Source organism: Protopterus annectens, chromosome 6.part0 (genome assembly GCF_019279795.1).
Source record: "Protopterus annectens isolate FY-2018-M chromosome 6.part0, PAN1.0, whole genome shotgun sequence".
In the NCBI taxonomy this organism is placed as follows: Eukaryota; Metazoa; Chordata; order Ceratodontiformes; family Protopteridae; genus Protopterus; species Protopterus annectens.
Genome location: NC_056737.1, coordinates 702,276,886 through 702,302,220, shown reverse-complemented (window position 1 = coordinate 702,302,220; position 25,335 = coordinate 702,276,886). Strand labels below are relative to the sequence as shown.

Sequence of the window (25,335 nt, the reverse complement as noted above, 5' to 3'; positions counted from 1 at the left end):
CACAAGACAAAAAAGTTAACCATATTCACTGAACCAAAAAACAGTAAAATGAATGAGAATGCACAGTGGATACCATAGATCTAATTTAGCTTTTGACCACAGCAGTTAAGAAATGTATGGCACTAATTTACACAGCGCAGTGATCTATTAATGAACATGCCCAACAGCAGCACTGGTCATAATCGGATTATAATGAAAACAGTAAATAAGTATGTTGAAGACATCACTAAAACACAAAATAAAAACTTTGCTACTTACAGACGGAAACTACCCTGTAACAACATGGTTTAGCACAATCTCAAATACATTGCATTAACTTCTGAGCATCCATCCACAAAAAAAATAAATGGGAAAAAAGTCCAAACATTTTAACTTTTAAAAATACTTCTTGCAAGAGAAGTAACAAACTACAATGTACAGCGGACTCCATGGACTCCTTTTACCTCAAAACATAGCAATTAATCCAGCACAGCAATGCAATAAAAACAGGCCCAAGTAAAAGTAACACACCCATATTCACATTACAAGCAAAACAGTACATTTTAACCTTATTAAAAATGCATAATAAATTAAATGCACACATTTACAAGTATAAATGAAAACAATCTTGAAACAGCTTTGGCAAATTGGCAACGTGTACCTACTAGAATAAATGAATTACATTAACTGTTAACATTCCCCCTCAAAAGGTAGACTTGTACCACATAGACATGGACTTGCAGGAACAGGAAAAATTACCTAAACAGTATATCGTAACTTCCTGAAAACAGCATTATAGTGCATATTTCCATACAAAAAAGTGCAAACTATGCTCAAACATTTCCTATCTGCAAACAGACAATACCCAGAAAAAGCTACGACAATAGAAATGCATCACACTAAGTTTATATTTCACTGCCCCCCAACAGAAACAAACAACTTCTGTACACAGTTCAGCCTTTTAAAAGTAATGCTTCCAAATCATACCCCCCCAAGCATAATAACAATTACATATACATTCAGGTTTTATATCTTTAAAAACTACTATTCAAAAATATCAAACTAACTACTACACAGATTTAAATATTGCATACTGCACCCACCATCTGCCTTTAAACATTAAAAAAATTAAACCACAATATATTCCCATTTTAAACTAGTACAAAAGTCTCAAAATAACCACTGCACAGATTTAAATACTACATACTACATCCCCATCTACCTCTAAACATTAAAAACTTAAATAAAGCACACTATTCCCATTTTAAATAACTAAAGCCACAAAATGCAATTATCTACTTACCACTCACAGTTATTGCTGGGCTGGCTGGCTGGCTCCCTTGCTGGCTTCCTTCCTGGCTGGGCTGGCTGGCTCCCTTGCTGGCTTCTTTCCTGGCTGGCTGGGCTGGCTCCCTTGCTGGCTTCTTTCCTGGCTGGCTGGCTCCCTTGCTGGCTTCTTTCCTGGCTGGCTGGGCTGGCTGGCTGGCTCCCTTGCTGGCTTCTTTCCTGGCTGGCAGGCTCCCTTGCTGCTTCTTTCCTGGCTGGCTGGGCAGGCTGGCTGGACTAGCTTCAATGCTGGCTGGGCTGGCTTCAATGCTGGCTTCAATGCTGGCTTCGGCTGGATAAAAAAATCAGATCTTTTGTCGCAGCTGCTACAGAGCTTAGTGCTCTACAGCTGCGACCTTTATGGGGCTCTTCAGAAGAAGTTCCCGCCCCCTACAATGGCTGCAGCCAATTACTGTGCTGCATTACCACCCGGACCTAGCAGAGAATCCCTCTAACTGCAGGTCCGGGTGGTGACGTAGCCACATTGCCGTGGAAAAACCGGAAGTATTTTCGGCTTTTCCACGGCAATTTAAAATGCGAAGCGCAAAGGGGAAAAAACGGGACTTTTAAAGTCCCACGCTTGGTGAGCGCGGGAAGCGGGATGAGAGGACTCAAACCGTGAGTGTCCCGCTGACAACGGGACGGGTGGCAACCGTACCTGATGTGGAAATTGAACCAACAGCCTTCTGCACCAAAGGTGTGTACTACCTGTTATGCCACTGATGTTGCTAACACTTTAACTGCAACATTACTGAACTTCTTTGTAATATGGACCCAATCTATTGATGTAACATATGAATATACACAATACTAGAACCTCTTGTGTACACAAGCAAAGAAATACATGTGTGCACTGTAATTTAAGTACAGGAGACATTTGGTTTATTACAGAATAGATTTGGAAAATATGGAATGTATTACATTTTACTGGACCAATATTAACAGACAATAATATCTTGCGTTACATCTCAAGTCTTGAATGTCACTTTCTGTCTAGGAATGTCTGGGTAAATTTTCAGGCCTTCATTTAATCTAGAATACATTCCAGCTCTTTAATAGGAGAAAGCTTTCACTGACATTTATTACAGTCCTACAGACAAGTATGTATACATTTTTCTCACACAGAATATCTAGCTTGGATGTTAATATGTAACACTGAAGATTTTTTAGCTGACAAGTCCGGTTTCACAACCTGTCCTCTTTCGCAACAGGATGCAACTTCCACAGCTATGCCAGCTAACAAACCTGTGACAACATCAACTTTGCTGAATGAATCTTCTATCTGTTTTACAAATTCACAGATTAGTGCAGTCTTTGTGACTCTATCCCTGAATTATCTATATGATTTTTCACAGTTAAACCATTATCCAGGACCACTGTATAAGACATGAGTCCCAAACAGCTCTCATTTACACATTGACACCATTTAGGTAAAAAAAAAATGGTTATATACTCACCATAACATTCCATCTGTGTTGTTCATTTTCAATCTTCCTCAACTAATGGGTTTGGATATGATCCTCAGATCCGATTCGGCTGTTATACTAGCTTGTAGCCTCCAACAAACTCTCAAGCTCCTTCCCTACCCATAATACAGCAACCCCTAACATCTCTCAGATCTTGTTTGCTGCTTGACAGGAAGACTATAATGACATGCCATAACTGGAGTTCAACACAAAAGGATATTGGTGTTTTTGAAGTCTCTCATTCCACCAAAAGTCAGTCATTAAAAATGGTGGGGGTTGGTGGGTGGGGAGTTGAGGAAGAATGAAAATGGATACCACAGATGGAATATTATGGTAATTGCACAACTTTTTTATCTGATGTTGTCAATTTTCATTCATTCCTCAACTAAGGACAGAGTCCCCAGCTGTCTAAAATCCTGGGTGGACTCTAAGGAAGGATATTCCTGAGAATGGTTGAGCCAAATGCTGCTCTTTCTCTCAAGACCAGATCTAGTTTGTAATCAGTGATAAAAGTATGAGGATTTGACCAAGTTGCAGCTGCATAGAAGATCTAGGCTGGAATACAGCAGAAGTTGCCATAGATATGGTTGAATGAGCCTTTAAGGACTTTGGTAAAGGGAAATTCAATTTGTTATAGATAAATGAAATGCAATCTGCCCACCATCTATCTAGAGTTACTTTTGTAACTGATTTGCCAAATTTATTATGTGCAAAGGAAACAAATAGTTGATCTGTCTTTCTAATCTCTTTTGTTCTGTGTAAATAGAAATATAATTGTCTGTGACCATCCAGTAAGTGCAATATATATTCCTCTTAATTTGTAAATTTTGAAAATAATACTGGCACATTAATGGATTGGTTGATGTTGGATTCTGACACTACCTTAGGAAGGAAGAAAGGAAGGAAGCACTGGTACATTACACAATCGTATCCTCAAGAAAAATCAAATATGGAGGCTTTGAAGATAATGCTTGAAGTTCTAAAATTCTTCTAGCAGATGTAATTGCAACTGAAAAGACAGTTTTCTAGGTCAAAAATTTAAGATCACATTTAGCTGTCAGTTCAAGGGGAGAATGAATTAAGGCTTGCAGTAGCAAACTTAAATCCCTTGGTAGTGTAGGATCTTTATAAGGGGGTCTTATCAGAAGAGTACCTCTCAAAAAGGCCTTGCACAGTTTGGAGGAAGCCAGTGAAGAATTTTGAAATCCCGCATGAATAATGGAGATTGCTGTGAGTTGGACTTTAGTATTTGATGAACTAGCACCTTCATTAAATAAACTAACTACAAATTCTTGAACAGATTATATTGGAGATGAGAAGGGGTCTATCTGATTTTGCTCTGACCAACAAACAAACCATTTCCATTTACTCCTGTAGAGTTTCCTAGTAGACGTTTTATGGGATGATAAAAGTATGGAATGAACAGGGGAAGAGAGCATCAGTTGTCTGGCTATTAAAAGAATTGGAGAAACCATGCTATTAGTTTGAGCTATGAGATACCTGGGTGAACCATGCCTGTCAGATCAGACAGGAGGTCTGGAATTGGATCCAGAATCCAAGGTGGATATAGTAGATGAGGCCAAAGGAAATGAAACCAAATCTGTTGAGGCCAGTAAGGTGCAATAAGGATGACTTTGCTCTTCAACTGGGCAGATTTCTGTAGGAATTTATTGAATTATATTATGGGCGTCGGAGGATAAGCATACAGAAGACCAGGGAGCCAATCATGGAGTAGAGAATCCCTCGGTGATTCCCCTGGTTGGGGGATCAGGGTAAAGAAGCTGAAGCACTTGTTGTTTAGGGGAGATGCAAAAATATTACAGCAAGGCTGGCTCCACTGATTGAAAATCATTTCTGTCACTTTATTGTTTTTTTTCAAGCACCTTTATTGAATTATTACTTGTGAAACAGGCAAATTTACATTCATATAAAGTAATCAAACTATATTAACATACCAAACATTATACTTCACATATATTGCTATATATCAAATAACCTAAGCAGTATTACATAAATTATTCAATTCCTGCCTTTTGTTTAAAACAAGAAACAACTTTATTAAACCATCACTTACTACACAGGCAATCATACATTTATAAAAATGAAAAGAAACCACACTGACACAATCCTAGTCACAAGCATTTTATATCACAAACCATACTGACACACTCCCAGTTTCAAATATTATACATCACTTATAATCTACCCAATCTTTCTCACTCAAACATTACATAGCTCATTTAAGTCCTGCCACCTTTTAGACCTCTTTACTCCCTTGCATGTATTGTTCTCACAATTTCCATTTTTTCCTATGTGGTTTGCTCGTACCCTTTTGTAAAGATCTCAGCTCCAGTTGTTTTACCTCTGTTACTATATTCACCACTTTCAGTATAGTTGGTTTAGATTTTGATTTCCATTTTCTAGTAATTGCTATTTGGCAGCAACCATTATTAGACACAGCAAGGCCTTACCATGTCTAGGCAATTCTGATTCTATATCATAACTCAGGAAAGTCATCTCCCTCGTCAGAGAGACCACTCGTGAGGTAGAAAGATGGACCTGCTCAGTTTGTTTGCTATCACTTTGGACGTCCCCAGAATATGCATTGCTATAAGAAAGCAGTTGGATGATATCACCCATTGACACACTCTGAAGGATTCTCAACACACGGGAATATGATCTGGTTCCCCCTTGTTTGTTGATGTACCAAACTACTGATATGTTGTCTGTCTGGACTGCAAGTATCCTGAGAGGGAGAGAGTCTTGGAATACCTGCAATGCTAAAAACACTGCTCTCTTCTCCAGAACACTGATATGCAAGTTGGCCTTTTCGAGGGACCAAGTGTCTTGGACTGTATTTCCCAGGAAATGACCCCCACCCAATATGGGAAGCGTCTATGGTCACTATAACCTTGGGCTGATGGAGGATGAAAGGATGATCTTGTAACACCTCTTGTGACTGCATCCACCAGAAAAAGTATCGTTTGTATACCTGACTTATTCTTATCTTCACTGATATGGCTTGAGAAAATAATGATCCATTGTAGAATTCTTATGTGGAATCTTGTTAATGGAACTAAAATTTTTTGCCACTGACATTGATCCCAAGGCTTGCAGAATCAATCAGGCTGAAATTCTGGTACTGCAAATTATTTTCCTGACCAGCATTCTTATCATTTGCACTCCTGATAGTGGATGAAAAGCTACCACAGATACTGTATTGAACACTGCTCCTATGAATTCTAATATCTGTGTTGGTTGTAAGTGAAACTTCTTATAGTTTATAGTTATTCCAAGATGTGAACAAGTCTGTAGAACCTGATCTCATGCTTCAATCAGTTTATGCCTAGTCAGGATGGTAATGAGACAGTCTTCTAAATAGGGAAATACCCGGAATCCTTTCAGTCTCGAGTGAGCTACAATCATTGTCATGCACTTGGTGAACACCCTGGGGGCTGTGGTGAGGCCAAAGGGCAGTGCTCTGAACTGACAGTGGTTGGCTCCCAGCCTGAAGTGTAAGCACCTTCTGGATTGTTTGTTCATCTTTATGTGATAGTATCCATCCTAGTGATATATCGACCACATCCAGTCATCCTTGCCCAGAAAGGGCAGAATGCACTGAACTGTGATCATCTGGAACTTTGTGTGTCAAACTGACTTATTCAATGTACTGATCTCCAAAAATGGTCAACATTTACCCTGTTTTCTTTGGAACTGAAAAGAATCTTAAGTAAGTTACAGATTCTATTTAGTCTGGTGGGACCTCTTGGATGACTCTTTTTTTCTAGCAGCTTTTGGATTTCTAGTGCTGCTGCTTTCCTCTGATTGGGTGGAACATTGGGAAATTTTCTTGACAATGGAGGAGGTATGGAAAATGGAATTATATAACCTCTAGAAATAATTGTTTAAACCCAACTGTCTTTTGTTATATCTAGCCAGGCTCTCTGACCCCTGACTACTTGCAGAGGTAGGCAATCGGGCCCTGATTCAGGAGCACTAGAAGGTCTGTCAGAAAAGGAATCTCTAGACCCCCAGTTTTGCAGGCCTCCTCTGCCACAGAGGCATCACCTTCCATTATAGTTCCCCCCTCTGCCTCTGGGGGAAGTATTTGTACGTGTCCTAGAAAGGACCCAGGGACTTTCTGAACCACATTTTTCGACATCTCCGTTGATTCCTGGAAAAGGTCTTTTGAGGGGTTGAAAAGTATACATCCACTGCAGAGAGGGTCTTTCTAGCTTTCTCACACCTGTAGAGTGTGTTTTCATTGTGGGGCCAAGCAAAGAAGTGCCATCAAAGGGAGCATTGATGAAAGAGGATTTGAAGGGCTCTTCAAAATCACACAGGTGCATCAAGACATAGCTCCTGATGGAAATACCTGAACCCATGGCCCTTGAGGCACCTTCTGCAGTGTGCAAGATAAGACTCATGGACGAATTAGATATAGCTTGTAGGGTAGCCAACTGAGAGACTACTGAAGATTGAGCCTCAGCAGTTTTGGTTTCAAAAAGGGATTTCAATAGCTCTTTGACAGATTTGGGAAGTGTGTTTATGCTTCAGTGACTTTTAATTAATCACCTTAGACTCTGTTAGGAGAATAGACAGTGGAACTTTATGCCACTAGTTCCTTTTTTGTAGCTGCCACCACGACCATGGCATCTACTGGCACCCCTTTACCCCAAAGTTACATGCCTACTGGTGGAGCCAGAATCCAGTCTGGTGTCTTTGGGATTGGCTCAACTGTATCAGGTTCCTTCCATGCCTACCTAGATATCAAATCAATGAGCTCATCAGCAGGTGGAGTAACACAGGAGGTAGACTGGCCAGCTGCAAAGGCTTCCAGAAATACTGATTCATCCAGAGCAGGGTCTTGGGAAGACCAGCCACCCTTCTCCTTAAGGATCTCAAGAAAGTCTCCAGATGAGACATCATTGGGTGGTGATTTTGGGCACCTATGTCCTTCATCAAAATCAGTATCCTCAGTAATTGTTTCCTGAAGACAGTTCAAGTGCCTCCTTTTGCATGTTCTCTTCCTAGGGACTTCCCTGGTAGGGTTGTCCTGTGAATGATCAGAAGAGATTAGGATAGTGTGCAGGGTAGCATGGAAGTTTTAAGTAGCTGGCTGTCTCTGTGGGGTAGAACGTTGAGGATCATAATGAAAAGTCATCTGAGAAGTAGAAAGTAGAACTGAGGGGGTAGGATCCATTTGACCTGTCAGAACAGAGAACACCCTCTTCACAGCTTCAAAGGCAGATCCCTCCAGGGAGAAGGAAGACAGCAGAGTTGAGAAATCAAGTTTCTGGCTCATCACCACCCTCAGCCTGAGAACCATCTACCCAATGTAGAAGTCAGAGCCAAGCTGTCCACTTCCGACCTCCAAGAGGGGGAGAGGGCTCTGAAATCCTTGACAGGGATGCTTTGGCTCCGAGAGTCATCTTGCTCTGAGGATGTCAGAGCCGGTGCACTCAGATCAGTATTTGGATCTGAAGATGGTGCTTTCTTTGGATCTGAACCATACAGACCCAGAACACTCAGATCCAAGGAGTCTAAAACAACAGGCTGGAATAGATTAGAAGCTGTAATGGGTGGAGCAGTAGATGATTGGATTTTCTGACCCAAAGGGTTAGGAACTGTGAGATCTCCCATCTGAATTTGCATAGTGAAGAATTTCCTCATCATTCTCTCCAGATCTGCTTCTGTGAGACTCCTGGAGGAAAGAGAAAATGCTAGGGATGGCGATTTGGAGCACCTCTCTAAAAAGGAAGGCACTCTGGATGGGATTGGATCTAGACTAGTAGAATAAGTTGTCCTTGGTAAACTTTTCAGATCAGAGGCTGTAGAATCCAGAACAGGGTTGATCCAATCTGATGGGGTCGGACCGTGAGTAATTTCAGATCCAATTTCTCTTTCTTCTTTTTAGGTTCTGAGGAAGAAGACACTGGAGACTCAGAAGGTTTAGACCTTTTTGTAGGGTCTTTAGGTTTGTGTTTGGAGGATTGAGCCCCAGTAATGGCTTTGGAGAAAGAAGATGGCATTAAGCCTTTTAAAATCAATTTATTCTTCCTGTTACCTAGTGCTCAGGGATTGAACCCACAACAGATACTGCAGTCCTGTTATAAATGATCTGGCCCCAAGTAATATACACAAAGATTGTGGGCATCACAATAAGGCAACTTGTGTCCACACTTATCTCACTTTTTAAATCCTGTAGGACCTTTTTCAGACATTTGAAGGAAAAAAACTATCATAATAACAGAAGTATTAAACTTTTTTTTTAAACAGAAAGAGGAGGAAAAGTTAAATACCAGCAATGTTAAAGAAGAACTACAATAACCATGTAGAGAGTAAAAAATACCAACTATGGTAAGGAAAGAGGTATATACTGACTGTAAAAGGCATAGGAAAGGAAGATTACACCTACCAATGAAGGTAGGAAAGCTTACACTCAAAAGTGTATAAAAAAAGACAGTAATAACGACTTAAAAATAAAATTAAAGAATAAAGATTAAATAAATATTCATATATATAGATTTTTTAAAAATAAGAAATATCAAAAAAGACGTATCTCCCACTGCACACTCAAGAGCTGAAGATGACCACATCTAGACGTGAAAGCAGCAAATGAAATATGAGAGATGTTAGGGGTTGGGAAGGAGATCAAGACTTTGTTGGAGGTCATGAGCTAGTATAACAGCTTTGGATCTGAGGATTGGATCAAAAACCGTTAGCTCAAGAATGAATGAAAATTTATAAAATCAGATCTTAATTTCTGAATCAGTCAGTTTTCCCAGGGGGATAAACATCTTGTATTTTACTGGTTTAGATAGTGTCATTTTGAGCCCATAGTTTTCTTTAGATTTTTCAGGTCTAGTAGAAGCAAGTCAAATATATTTCTTAGCCCTTGCAATCGATTCATACATATTCCAAGGTCACTGAGTTTCATGATCATATTTGTCTTGCTAGTATCCTCCCTCATGCAGCACTTAGTTTCTCCAGGAGGGCCATACTGGTTGATTCTAGAGTAATGAGTCACACTGCTTAACATGCAGGGGAAGTTTATTCCAGAAGTTTGGATTTGCAATGTTAAGTACTTCTGCATAAAACGAATATGTTGTCATCTGAGGTAAAATTTTGTAGTCAAACAAAAATATTGACAGTTTTGCATCTATACCCTCGTTTCCTTTTCCTCTTCCCATCCCCCTAAAAAAAAGTTAAATGGCTCAAAAGCTCTAGCAAATAATTCAGGATTAATTTTAACTCATCACTAGCTCATCTCACTGAGATGCAACTTGTCAAAGTTGAGTTTACAAAAACATTTTTTGGGAGTGACTGCAAAATCTCTTCTATGGTCACATTCACAGTAGAAGAAGGGGCTTAATCTTAAAATATGTCTATCAAAAAGATAAACTTACAATAAGTCAAACTGTTCCTAAAATCCAAACTCAATGACAGCACAAATAGCAATATGAATAAATCAGGAAAGGAAGAAGTTGTGAAATGTTAAATGCATTACCACTAAATTTTACTCTGTATGAAATGTACCATCTAGTGACATAACATATGAATGGGAAAACTACAAGTGCTTGAGCACCAGTTGCTCAAAAACCACTGTCTCAAAGCCAGGGACTAGAGAAGTGGAAGGGGAGCAGGAGGGGAGTTTTAGGGGTTAGGGAGCTATGAGGGAATTTAGGTTTAGGGGGATTGACGTTTTAGGATTAGGGGAGTGATTGGGGACTTTACGGTTAGGGGAGTGGAGTTTTAGGGCAAGAGAGCTAGGACTTGGGTTGGAAACTGGTAGGAGTTTTAGAGTTAGAGTTTAGGTTCTTGTTGGGCTATACAGTTTTATAGGGTTTGGTGCTGGGACAGCTACATAGAAAAGGGATTTCAGTCTATCAGGAGTTCAAGCTCTTGCTTTTTCTAACAAGTGGCATTGAGCAAGTGTGTTGTGGGCTCCTAGCAAACAAGCACATGTAATAAACTCCATATGAACAAAAACAATGTCACAGGTAACTAATTGCTATCCACATCATTTACAGTGCATTAATGCCTTAACCATACCGGGCCAGCTATTGCTTAGCATGTTTGTCCATTAAAGCTGACCTCTACGGCTACAGTGCTTTTATTACTATATCATAACACTTTTCCTTGGAGAACCTTTATTCATTTTGATATTCTTCTACTCTATCATCTTATTCTTTGTGAACCTTAATACACTTCTTTAGTACATTACAGGTGGTGATTCAAGACCAGATTACTTGCTACAGGAATTGCTCTGTCATAATAAATATTTACTACAAAATCATACCGTCTTCTTTCTTTCAAAAAAAGAAATATAAATCTCATGAGAACACTCTTTTGTCTGTACGTGGCACATCTTGGAGTTCTTATGTTTCTTTAGGCTAACCACACAAATACTTCATACTAGTGAAACAATTGTTTGCAGGCACAGAATCTGATAAATATAAGCCTACTGTCATGTCACTAGATAACACATAATCTCTACTCATTGTACCCTTATATGCATTATACTTAGGGCTCTAGTATAAATTAAAACCATGTTTACTGTTAAAGGAATGCACCTTTGCCCCTCAATGTTTTTTGGAAAGGGTTTAGCAAGTATTGGGATTTGTAGTAGCTAAGCTACAAATGATCCATCCAATCAGCACTCTAGTAAAACCCTAATAACCTAAGAACTCCTAAAACTGAACAAAGCACATTGTTTAACAGTTCTTGTCTCACTCTCATATTGTTTATATTTGTTTTTGTTTTGTTATGCCACAAAATGGCCCATTTATAGCTGCCATGCTGATGTGATTTCATTACTCTGCATCTCCAACAGACAGTATCAGACAGGCAAACATTTTCAGTGAACTTATTAGGTTCATAGGTTCATAGGTTCATACTAGGCTATCTGCCCGAACTATACCCATTTTTTTGTGCCTCTGCTGTCGAGCAGTGACACTGAAGTAATCCCTGGGTATATCTGCGATCTTCTTCCTAACTACTTTTTAGCTACGGGTGTCCGAATGACAGACTATCATATCAACCTGGGTCCAGGTCCCTGATAACTTCTTCTGTGCTCAGTGGATTGCCACCTATTGAACTGTTTAGTTACAAGAGAATTATATGACAGTCACCTTTTTTTTTAATTTGTCTGGTAAGATTATCATTTTAAGCTCTGTTTCAATGAGTCTTCGATTTTGTTTATGTACATGCCCTGCAAACCATTTTAGTTACATTTGAATATTAAGCCTGAAACAAGTGTAAATGTATTTCTTCAACCTCAGAATTTTAGCTCCATGCTATACTTTCTAGCTGAGGCAGGAGACTGTCTTATCAATGGCAGGTCTTGAACCCAGGCCCCTGTACACTAGAGTCATAACAACACACAACTATGCCAAATCAGCTGTTTGGCAACATTTATTTCAAAATATAGTCTTTGCAGTCTTTACGTATGACATTTTTTTTATTGGCCCCACAGTTAGCTTGTTTGTACTATGCTAAGTGACCTACTAAATTACTTTGTTTATTTAATTAAAGTTGTGTCTTAGATGTAACTATGCCACTCCTGTACATAGTCCAGCTACAGACAAAATATGCTTTTTGCCTTTTTTTTTATTTCTTCAAATATTTTGGGTTTCTTATACCCTGAGGACCACATTCTTAAGTCAGGGTACAAATAGAGTTCACAAAATTAATATTGTGTCAGTCTTTGATGTTAGCCAAGAGTGCTCTTGTCTCCATCTGCAATGTACTCAGAATTGCTTCCTTAAACAATCCATGCCAAGGCCATGGAGCGTATTATCATGGAACTTATAAACAAAGACATTGGCAACCTTGAAACACTGGACCCCACCCAGTTTGGGTTTGTGAAGGGCCGATCTTGTCTCCTGAACCTGATTGACTTCTTTGAATCAGTCTCCAGAGCCATGGACAAGGGTAAGGTGGTCAACACAGCCTATCTAGACCTTGCCAAGGCCTTTGACACCATCCCCCACTCTGGAATCATAGATAAACTTACTAAGTTGGGCATTAATCCCTATTGTCACCCAATGGGTTGCTAAATGGCTTACTGATAGAACCCACACTGTAAAAGTAGCTGACTCCAAATCCAGCTCCAGACAAGTGACAAGTGGAGTACCTCAGGGTTCAGTCCTGGGGCCGCTCTTGTTTGGCATCTACTTCTCTGAAGTACAGGTCAACACTAAGGGACTCTGGCTAACAAAGTTTGCAGATGACTGCAAACTGGGAGCCATTATTGAATCCCCAAATGATGTGGATACTCTACAAAAGGGCCTTACAGAAACAGATGCTTGGTGCCAGAGCCATGGGCTCAAGCTCAGTGCCAAGAAATGTATTGTTATCCCCTTTGGGAAAAACATGTATCCATGAATTACCATATAGGTGGCAGCACACTAAACACAGAAAGTGTGATAACAGACTTAGGGACACAGGTGGACAGTGGTCTCACCTTCGATAACCACATCGCCACAATAGTCAGGAAATCCTTCTATGTGGCACACCTCATCATGAAGGGCTTTTCATCCAGAAAAAAGGAGGTCATTGTCCCACTGTACTCATCCCTCATTAGACCCATTATAGAATACAATGCCCCATTTGGTATGTACCTCTCAAGACATCTGCAACAACTGGAAAGGCCTCAGAAATACCTCACTAAAAGAATCACAGGCCTAAAGCAGATGCCCTACACTGACCACCTTAAAAAACTCCAGCTATACTCTGTCGCATATCGTCTACTCAGAGGCGATCTCTGCTTAACATACAAGGCCATGTCAAACCCAGAGCTGTTGGACATGCTACACTTAAAGAAATCCCAATCCCTCAGAGCTACACGCTCCAGGGATCTAAACCTTGTCATCACAATAAACAAAACATGCTGGAGGGATAGGTTCCTGACTCAGAGACTCCCCAGACTCTGGAATAGATTGCCCATACATGTCAAGCAGAGTGCCTCTTTGGACCTCTTCAAGAGGAACCTTGACGATTGGATGGGAGAAAGGAAATTCACCCCAGGGATCACGTCAGTCGCCTTGCTAGACAGGGGTCCAGGAAAGTAAATAATGTGGGAAGAAATAGCCAGGGAATTGTTATGGCTAGGCTTGTATAGGCCCTAGGGCTGATAGCCTAGTACCAACCTATGAACCTATGAACCTATATGATATTACACGTATTGGTAGCATATTTAAGCACAAATTGGAAATTCTTTTTTACTAGTCCTGTTGCTCCTACTACTATACTGGAACTGTCAGGGTATCTTTCTTCCACATTACTCTTTTCTGTCTGCAAATCCTGGTATTTTATGACTTTGTGTCTCTTGGTATGTAAGACACTATAATTCCCGGGTATAGCAGTTTTAATGACTAATACTACTTTTGTATTTTTCCCCCTTGGACTACTATATCTGTTTTTCTTGCATCTATTTTTTTAACTATTGATATTGGGTGTTCCCATGTGATCTAAACTTCATCATTGTTGATTATGTTTTGTGGTTCATCTTTCCAAAGCTTCTCAGCAAATTCTGTATTGTAATGCTTGCACCATCTCCAGTGCAACAGTCTTACCACATTTTTGTGCCTTTCAGTATACAGACCTTCACCCATAAGCGTATCACACAAAAATATGGCTTCATGATATAAAAGATGTTCTGAAAAATATTAAAGTAATAAAAAAATAAGTGTTCATATAAAGTCAAAATGACATAGAGACAAAATTCAGAAAAAAAAATAAGACTGAGAACTTTAAAACTTAAGTCATGTTTTGTTTTCTTTGGATGTGGTCCTGTTGGGTTGGTTTCAAGGGAAGGGAAAGTACTTTGTAAGGAGAAAAACTTGACATTTGGTTTGAGCTCTCCTTTAAGCAGGCAACAATTCATAACAATGTTAAGGGGAAATTACATCTAGAGATAAAAATCATTATTTATTATGTGTGAAGTACCTTGGAAAAGAATGACAGGCTTATCATCTCATTACATAGGTTCATAGGTTCATAGGAGTTTACTAGGCTAATGGCTTTAAGGCCTTTACAAGCCTAGCCATGTTATACTCAGGTTCCCTAAATGACCTTGGTTAGATGGTTGTTATTCACAAAGCAAGTCTATTATCAGCACCGACTGCCCCTGTCTATGAGGGAAATAAGTGCCACCCCTGGGGTGAATTTATGGTCTCCCATCCAATTGTCTAGGTTTTAATTGAATAGGGTCATTGAAAAGCTCTGCTTCATGTGAATTGGGAGTTTATTCCAGAGCAGTGGCAATCTCTGGGAGATGTATCTGTCTCTCCAACATGTTCTGTTAATGTCACAGGCTAGGATGGGATCCCTGGAATGACTGACTCTTGTTCCATTTGATTTGTGAGGTGCAGCATTTCCATTAGGGCAGGGTCAGAGACTACTCTGTAGGCCAGGCACAAGTCGCCTCTCAATAGCCTGTAGGATATAGAGCACAGTGACAGGGCTTTCAATCTTTCTATGTAGGTTATGTTTTGGAAGCCCTGAATTTTCTCAGGGAGAAACCTCTGTGGTTTCTCCATCTGCTGCAGGTGTCTGGTGAGGTACATGCAAAATGGAACATTGTACTCTGTTAGTGGTCTGATGAGGACCTAGTACAGAGAAGTTATAGCATCCTTAGTCTTGGATGTGATGCCCTTACTTATACGATGTGCAATGTAGATGGCTTTCCTTACCACTGTGGACACATTGTGATTGAAGTTTAGATTGCTATCAACCTGTGTTCCCAAATATCTCACCACGAGGTTTGAGATTGGGGGAGGGTGCTATCAACACTGTAATTTGCAGGAACTTCTTTGCTAAAGGGGAAAATAATGCACTTTTTTGCATTTAGTTTTAGTCCGTGGCTTTAGCACCAATCATTTGTCGTGTTAGCCTCTTTTGTAATATGTTTGCATTGTTATCAAGCAAATGTAATGTAAAGGGAGTATAACTGTGCAAGTCAACTTACCAAACCAGTAGAAGTTCTAATGATAACTGTTGCAGTACCTGAGCTATAAGGGTTATTCACTGCATAGGATAAAACAGCCATTCAGCTTCCAAACCGTCAGTTCATTTTCTACATGCCCAAACCATTAGTCAGCTTGAGTGCAAGCTAAGCTGACTAAAAAGACAGGTTTGGGAACCAATCCTTTCAGAACTGAAAGAAGCAGGCTGAGACCTGACAGGACACTGCAAGAAACAATAAAAAATAAATGTTCACAACCTGGCATAAAAATCACAACAAAAAACAAGGGAGATTGAGAGAGGGATAGGTTACTGCATCCGTGATCATTTGAGCATATATTGTTATTTTACTTGCACAACTGCACTGTGTTTTTCATATTAATCTCTGCTGTGGTAGCCCAAGCTACATGGGTAGATTACCATAGCTTAGACCAGATGGAAGGTGGAAGGAGAAGGGTCCAGTAGCTTGAGCAGAATGGTCCTAGCAAAGCCTGACCTAGACCTAGAGAAGGAATCTAGCTTGTAGTGCTTTGTAAAAATATTTACAGAAGACCAAGTTGCTGTTTCTAGAATACCTCTAGATTCCAAACATTTCTAAAAAGCCACACATGAAGTCAAGGCCCTGGTAGAATGTGCCTTGACCCTGCATGGAGCAGTTTTGCTGTGGAAGGAATAACAAAAAAATAGACCAAGACAACAACTTGTTAAAAGTCTGCTTTGATGCAGGTTGTCTCTTCTTCTTACCCTGAAAAGAAATTAAGTAATTGTTTGTCTTTTCAGCTTTTTCCTGGTTTGGGGTCGCCACAGCAGAACTCTGGTCTGCTAATGATTGCCAGTAGATTTTTTTATGGTGCAGAGTTGCCAGCCCGATGCCCAACCTTCAACGAAGGCATGCCCATTCATACATGTTTTTCGAATGCCACTCGACCATGGGGAGGACATGCAGACTCCACACAGAAGGCACTCCAGCTGAGAATTGAACATGAGAACCTCTTGCTGTGAGGCAACAATGCTATCACTGCACCACCGCGGCTAAAAGAAATTAAATAATAGTTGTGTAAAATCTTACCATAACCATAAATGTCCTTCTCTTCTATATGATGAAGTATTCATAACATGAGGGAGTCTGCTACAGGCTGTCCTAAATGTCTGGCCAGTATACAAAAGTCTAAAGCTACTGTTAGGTAAATGCAACGTCACACATAGGACCCCGCCCATTGTTGGCCGTAAAATGAGGTTGGGTATAAAGCAAACGTTAGCATGTACAATCCCCAGAATTGAATGCCCCAGGAAGAACACCAGCCTAAGATAAACTTAGTACATCACATATTCGGAAATCTAGCAAGTATCAGGGGGAAGGAGGGAAGAAAAGAATACAGCAACATATAGAACAGGACATCTATGGTTATGGTACAATTTTATACAACTATTCTATGTCCTTCTATTCATATGTTGCCATATTCATAACATGAGGGAGAATACCAAAGCTCATGCAGAAGAAAGAGTGGGAGGAGAGGCAGTAGCACTCTCTACAAATCCCTGAAGAATAGCCCTGGCAAAACCTGCTCCAGATCTAGATATATCATCCAACTTGTAATGTTTTGTGAAAGTATGTACAGAAGACCAAGTAGCTACTTCTAGAATAGAGGAAGTATCTAGACCCTTGAAAAAGCACCTGAAGAAGACACAGCTCTATTAGAATGAGCCTTAACTGGAGATGCAAGGGTTTTTCCATGAAACACATAACAAAAGGAAATGGCCTTAAAGGTCCAAGAGTAGACTGTCTGCTTAGAAACAGGCCTGCCCAGAGTCCTGGGGTTTTAAGGAATGAAGAGGTGATCAGATTTCCTGATAGACTTGGTTTTATCCAAATAAAATGAGTTGTCTATGCACATCAATGGTGTGTAAAATCCTCTTGCTAGAAGATTGTGGAGAGGGAAAGAAGGTAGGTAAATTAATGGATTGGTTAAGTGACAACTCATTCACCACCTTGGGCATAAAGGAAGGATTAGTGCACAGGGAAACCCTATCTTTGTGGAAAACAGTGAAGGGAGAGGAAGCCATAAGGGCCTGAAGTTATGAAACCCTTCTGGTTGACGTGATAGCCAAAAGTAGCACTGTCTCCCAAATGCAATGTTGGAGAGCAGAGGAAACTGTTGATTCAAAGTGAAGCAATGTAAGTTTTCCTAAGACAAATTTAGATCCTAAGGAAGAGGAACTGGTTTCCTCAGTGGCCTGATATGAAGGATGCCTTTCAAGAAAAGTTTGACTTCCAATCTTGAAGCCAAAGGAGGGTCATAGGCAAACAGGGAGACAGAGCTGAGAGTTGAGCTTTTACTGAGGAATATGATAATCCAGTCCTCAGTAATTCACACAGATAAGACAAAACCACCAGAATATCACAGACAATGGTTATAGATTTTAAGAAAGACACCAGATGGAAGGCCTCTTCCATTTGGAAATGTAGGATTTCCTAGTACTGGGTTTTCTGGCCTCCTGCAGAACTTGCAGCACATCCTCAGAAAATAGGTATGTGAAAGGGATCAAAACCCCATCACCCATAGTGTAAGATGAAGGTTTGACATTTGTGGATGTATTAGGGATTCCTTGTCCTGTGTGAGTAGATCCACCCTGTGAGGTAATGTGTGATGATTGCCCTTGGCTAAATGTAGAAGAAGGGGAACCAATGTTGTCTTGGCCAAAAGAGAGTCACCAGCAAGATTTTTGGTTGCTCCTGTTGTATCTTTAACAGAACTTTCTGTAGAAGGGGAAAGGGACAGTGCACAGAGAAACATCCCCTTCCAATAGAAGGATAGAGCATCCACCTTCCATGCCAGAGGATTGAGCATTCTGGCACAAAACTTTGGAAGTTGTCTGTTCATAGGAGAGGCAAAGAGATCTACTTGAGGAGTACCCCACTAATGGATACTGTCCAAAAGCCCGTCCCTGTGCAACATCCATTCATGGGATTGATTTAAGGCACTGTTCAATTTGTCTGCCACAACATTCTGACTGGAAAGAAAGTAAACTGCCTGAAGGGTTAGTTGATACTGAGTTTCCAACTCCCAAGCCTTGACAGCCAAGCTGCACAGGAGATATGACTTGTTCCCTCCCTGCTTGTTGACATACCAAAGAACTGTGGTGTTGTCTGTGAACCACTTTAGGGGACCTGGAAGAAAAAGAAGTTGAAAGATTTGCAGGACAAAATGAGAGCTGTCATCTCTTTAAATTTATGTGTGCCTTCATTTGGGAAGGAGATCACACATCATGATCCTTCCAAGAGGCAATGTTGACCTCCATCCCATGTCTGAGGCATTCATGATTAACTCCTGAGATGGAAGAGAAGGTTGGGGGGAAGCCCTGGATTCAAGGTAACCTGTTGAATCCACCACTGCAATTCTTTTTTCAAGCAGGGTAGGAGAGGAATCACAAAATCTAGTGGATGCGCATGTTGCTTCCAGACTGACCTGAGATACCACTGGAGTTTCCTCATGTGAACTTTGGCTAGAGGTAAAATGAGAATAGTGGGTGCCATGAAGCCTAGCAGGTGAAGGAACTCCCTGGCTGTCACAGACTGAAGTGGAATGATAGCCCGAAAGAAAGCAGTTAGACAGATGACCTTCTGAGGAGGTAAGGAAGCCAACATCTTGTTCATCTATATTCTTCATCCTAGGAAGACATAGTCTTGTGAAGGAAGGAGAATGGAGTTTTAAAAATTTACAGTGAATCCTAGTCTTTCCAGAAGAGACAATGTGAAATGAAGGTTCTCTAAAAGAATGTCTGGAGAATGAGCTTGGAGAAGGAGGTCATCCAGGTATGAAATAATCCGAATACCCGAGTCTGCAAAAGGCAATGACAGGAGCTAAACATTTTGTGAAGATCCTTGGTGCCACAGACAGACCAAAAGGCAATGCAGAAAACTGAAAATGTGAGGAAGCAATAGCAAAGCACAGAAATTTCCTGTAATGAGGATGAATAGGGATGTGAAGATAGGCATCCTTGATGTCCAGGGACACCATGAAGGCCATTGAAAGAATGATAGGAAGCAGAATGTTTAGGGAAAGCTTGCAAAACCTGGGGACCTTTAAAAATTTGTTTAGATGTGACAGATCCAGAATGGTTCTCCAAGGACCATCTTTTCTGGGGAATAGGAAAATTCTGGAATAGATTTATTTCCCTATTTGAGAAGATGGAGCTTCTTGAATGTTCCCCTGAAAAATCAAGGTGTGAATCACCTGAAGAAAGAATATCAACTGGTCTTTTGAGGGTTGAGGAATACCCCAGAAGGAAAGAAGAGTCTTACATACCATGAAGTATCCTCTGAAGATAATATACAGAAGCCAGGAGTCTTGGGTGATCTGTTTCTAAGCAGGGAGAGACAAGGAAAGATGCAAGGATCATGGGGTCTGGCTGCAGACGGGTTGGTAATCACAGACTACCTGGCTTGCTTGAAAAGGGCTGTTTCTGAGCAGGTGGAGTAGTAGAGGAAGTCTTGGCAGGGTAAGGTTTTCTGGCACCTCTTTTACTCTTAGAGGAAGGAGGTCTGGATAGACTCCTTACAAAGGGAGTTTTAGAAGGATAGTTTCTTTGAAATGTTGGAACTGGTGACACAAAATGTCTAAAAACCCATCTAAAAACACCTCTATCAATAAAAATTCTTTCTCTATAGTCAGTCAGAATAAAATTCCCATTGAAATAGTCTCCCATACAAAACGTCTAGGTGTTATCAGTGATGAAGATTTAAAGTTTGACGTTCATATACAAACTAGTATTAAGAAAACACACCAAAAGCTCAGAATGCTGTACCGTCACAGCCATTATCTCACTCCCTCTTCCAAACATATACTGTCTATTTCTTACCTCATCCCCTCTCTCCTGCATGGAGCCCCTCTCCTCACCAACCTTCAATCCTCCCTAAAGTCAAAACTGTCATCCTGCTACAATAAAATCTCTAAGTTTGCTACTGACACCAAATCCTCCTCACCTCATGTGATGCACTCCACTCCTTGAACTGGCTGGAACTTCCCCACTGTCTCTCTTACATTCAACTGTTAACTGCTCACAAACTCATTTTCAAACCCTCTAACTGACCTCTCCTCCATACCCACCTTGCATCATCCTGGCAGACTACTCAGGTCCAGTAACCCGAATCTCCTTGAAGTGTACAAACCCTTACATGTACCTGGGCAATTTCTTCTGTCTTTCTCCCTCACTCGCCTATGGAATTCACCCCCCCCCACATTTGAATCACCCAAAACCACTCCATCTTCAAGACCATGCTCCATTCCCATCTCTCTTCTCACTGGGAATGCTCATTCTCTCACCCCCACCTGACTCCTTTTATATAATTTCTGCTCCTCCATCCTTTTGTTTCTCCTTTCTCAAAACTCAACCTAGTGACTCCCTTCATTTCATTTCCACTCCCTCTTCCTTTTTTCCTTTCTCATAACTCAGCCTATTCACCCTTCATTGTTCTACTCTCTTGCTCTAATTCTTCCTACCTCTCACCTCATAAAACTTTGAGTGCATAAGTGCCTGCACTCCAAATTATACTTATGTACTCCAAAATACTTATGCTTTAATTTCATTCAATGCTTTGTTACAACACCTTGCTCAAATGCTATCTTCTATATTACTGTGTTTCTAGTAGTTCTGAAAATTGTATTGTATTTAACTTTGTTGATATTACCTTTGTAATAAATTCTCCTTGGGCCTCCATTGAAAACGGGCTCATTTTGGCCCAATGGACTTTCCCGGTTAACAAACTGCAAATAAATAAAATAAATAAATAAATAAAAATATGTTTAAGGTCCTGGAGCTTCTTGCCCTTTTATTGCAAGGACTTACAAAGTTCTGCAGCTGCAGATCCAGACAAGGACTTGGAATTTAATGGAGCATCCATAATTTTAGCTTTGATATTGTCTGGTAGTAGCTGGAGTCTCAGCCAAGAGTACCTCCTAAGGACAGAGCCAGATGTTGCAGCTCTGGCAGATACTTACAGTGCAGTATAGCTGCATTTAATAAAACTTAGTATCTGAGTCTGCAAGCTCAAAAATGAGCTTCGTGGCTTGAGAAGGGAAGGCTAAGGTATATTTGGTCGTATAGGTCTGGTAGATTATGGCCCTAAAGGCAAGGGTAGCCAAAGTATACACTTTTTTCCCCAAACTTTCCATAACTTTGCTATCCTTATCTGAGGGGAGAAGGGAAGTTGAAGGAAAACACATAGCTGGCTTATCTGTAGCCACTGAGACTGTAGCTAGATCTGCAGAAGGGCACTTAAACAAAAAACTGCAGTCTTCTGGCACTTTGTGAAACCTGTGTGGCATTTTAGGGACAGGAGGTTGTGAATCTGGACATTTAGAGGCAGAGGAGAAAACACCCAAAAAAGCTGGTAGCACTAGAGTTAGTGCAGATGGGAAAGGGGAACCCATCTGTAACAGATCATAGTATCTTTTTCGTATGTCAGAAACTTGAGAGCAATCTCACATGAAAATTCTATAATATTCACATTGGTCTCACCAAAAGTAATATCCTCCCTGGATGATTCTGTACCATTTGATCCCTCCTCTGGGGAAGAACATCACAATGGAGAAGACATCTGGGCAGAATATGCCAGAGACTCATCCCCAGAAGAAACATCTTCATATGAGGAATCCTCAATCCTAAGTCCTTTTTAAGGAGAAACAGGAGAAAGGAAAGGAGAATGGACAGAGACCCCTGTAGATTGCCTAAGGGCCATAAAAGCATTAAACAGCTCTTGCAAAAAGGCTTGCCAATCAACAGAATATTCCTAAGAAGAAGGAGAAGATTGCTTAGTTTTCTGCTTAAGTGGAACATCCATATGGTGGAAAGACAAGGGACCCAACACTGGCCAACATTCTATAATTGTTCTAGGGATGTCTTCATGTACAAAGATTTGTGGAAGCCTGCAAGGACCTTCATAGACTATGAGCCTGGGTTCCCCCTTTCATCCATTGTGGACATCTGCATTTCCCCCAAAGATATTATAGCATGATCCTTTCCGGCCTCCATAATGGTACCCATGGAAGAATCACTGGCTACCTATAAACAGGTCTCCGGGCCACTATCAACCTTGGGTGAGAAGTCCAGAACTGGAGGAGTAGTAGAGACCTCAAGCCCAGATTTCTTGGCCTTTTTAAGAACAGGGTCCCCTGAAGGGCCCCATGTACCTTCAATGGCATCACGTGCTAAACTCTTAAGGTACTGGTTCTCTAAATATAAATTGAGAGAAGTGAGACAGCTGTGCAGGATCTTTGCAACAAAGGCCTTGAAAATAGTATAGGAGGCATGGTTATGGTTAGAGCCTAGGCAAAAAAAAAAACACAGATTGTGGGAATCCTTATATGGAATTTGCCTTCCACACTGACCCTTGCCCTTTCTAGATGACATGTAACTTCAGCAAAACAACAGTAGCACAAACCATTTAAAAAAAAAAAAAACAGGGGACTTATCTGACTTGGAATCTGCAACTTCACTGTCGAGCAAATGCCTGGAGATGGAGTTCAGACTGGCAGCAGAAATGCTCTGAGTATGGTACATGCCAAAGTCTGCTTTATACCTGATGTCACTTTATGGCCAACATTGGACTTGGTCCTATGTGGGGCATTGCACTTACCTAACAGTAGCTTTAGACTTTTGTATAGTGGCCAGATGTTCAAGACAGTCTGTGGCAGACTCCCTCATGTTATGAGCTCTTCAACATTTGAATAGAAGGACATCAACTGATCTGGACATCTGAAAAATGTATTACTGTCATGATATTAATTGTCTGTTGAAAGCCAAGGTGTGAAGTATCATTTCTCCCTCATTCTGGGGTTCAGGAAGGAACACAAGGAGATGGATAATTTGGCATGGATACCACTTTAGAATTAAAGAGGGTTATTTCTCAAGGACACCTTGTTTCTGTTGAAAATAATATGAGACTGATCCACCATAAGAGCCTGTGACTCAAGTACTCTTCTTTCAGAAGTCAAAGCAGCCAGCTAAACTGTTTTTCATATTAAGAACCTCAAGCCAACAGGATGAACCTGTTGAAATGGAGGAAGTGTTACCTTTTCTAACACAAAATTAAGACAAGGAGGAGCCACTAGTTTTCTTGGAGGTCTCTGATATAATACACCTTTCAAAAGCATGTTGACATAGGAATGCCTTGACAGAGGAGGATCCATGAGCAAATATGCTTAAATGGCTGAGAAATGAACCATGATAAGACAGGCCACAGGAAAATAACTCTCACAAAAATTTAATCAACCAGAAAAACATCAGGCATAAATGGGTGCTGGTTATGTTGTTGGCACCAACTAGAAAACCTTTTTCATTTGCTGATATAGAATTTTCTAGTAGCAGGCTTTCTTGCCTCCAGTAGTACCTGGTGTATGTCTTCAGTAAGGTGCCTAAAAGGCATTAAAACTCTATCATTCAGGCATTCAGTTGAAGTTGTTTGGGGCTGGGATGTATCAAACACCACTGTTTTGTGTGAGTAGATCTAGTCTTGCATGAGGAAACTTTCAGTGATTTCTCTTGGCCAATTCCAGAAGAAAGTATAACCACTGTTTCTTGTCCAGAAGGGAGTCACCACAATGACCTTGGGGGATTCCTTCTGAATCCTCAGAAGTACCCTGGACATCAGTGGAAAGGGTGGACAAGAATATATGAACCTTCCTGCCCAAGGGAAAGAAAAGACCTCTGTCTTCCAGACCTTCTCACATGGAGTCCTGGAGCAGAATTTTGCAAACTGATTGGTCATAGAGAAGGCAAAAAGATCTGTTTGAGGAACTCTCTGCGGATGAATCAAATGTTGGAAGACTCCCTGATCTAGTTTTAATTCTTGTGGGTCTGCCTTTGTCTTGATCAACTTGTCTGCTACACAATTTCACTCTGATGGAATGTAGGAAGCATGTAGAGGGACACTGTGTTGTAAAGCTATATCCCACACAAACATGGCTAGTCTGCATAGGGGGCATGGCCTGTTTCCCCCTTGCTTGTTTACATACCACATCACTGTGGTACTGTCCTTAACAATTTGAATGATCTTGGGGACCAAAGATGATTCAGAGAGTTGAGCACCTTGACAAGGGCAAGCATCTCTTCTATATTCATGTGCTTATGTCTTTGTTATCTCACACATCCAGTTAAACAGTATATTTATAAACTATCAAAATAATAAGAACACAAACAAACCGAGACATGGCCAGGGTACAAAAGTTTAATATGTGGTTAGTGCTTTTACGGGTAACCTATGCCTGCTTACTCAGACTAAATTCAACCATACTCAAACTTTAATGATGGTGCTGCGGTAGCGTTGTCACCTCACAGTAAGATGCTGTCCGGTTCGATTCTCAGCTAGAGCGTCTTCTGCGTGGAGACATGCGTGAATGGGCTTACCTTCGTTGAAGGTTGTGCATCAGGCCTGGCAAGCCGGTACATAAAAATCAACTGCCAATCATTAGCAGACCGAAGTTCCGCTGTGGCGACCCCTGACTGGGAAAAGCCGAAAGACACAAACAAAACATTTTAAAAACAGAAAAACTAACAGAAACACTTCTAGGCTAAAATGCTGCAATATGGTTGTCTA

The 25,335-nt window shown here is 40.6% G+C and overlaps 1 protein-coding gene across 3 annotated transcripts in view; it reads right to left on the bottom strand.

The window, feature by feature from the left end:
• Positions 1 to 25,335, bottom strand: part of ESR2 (estrogen receptor 2) — a 2,041,892-nt gene that overhangs the window by 470,353 nt on the left and 1,546,204 nt on the right. The window lies entirely within an intron of this gene.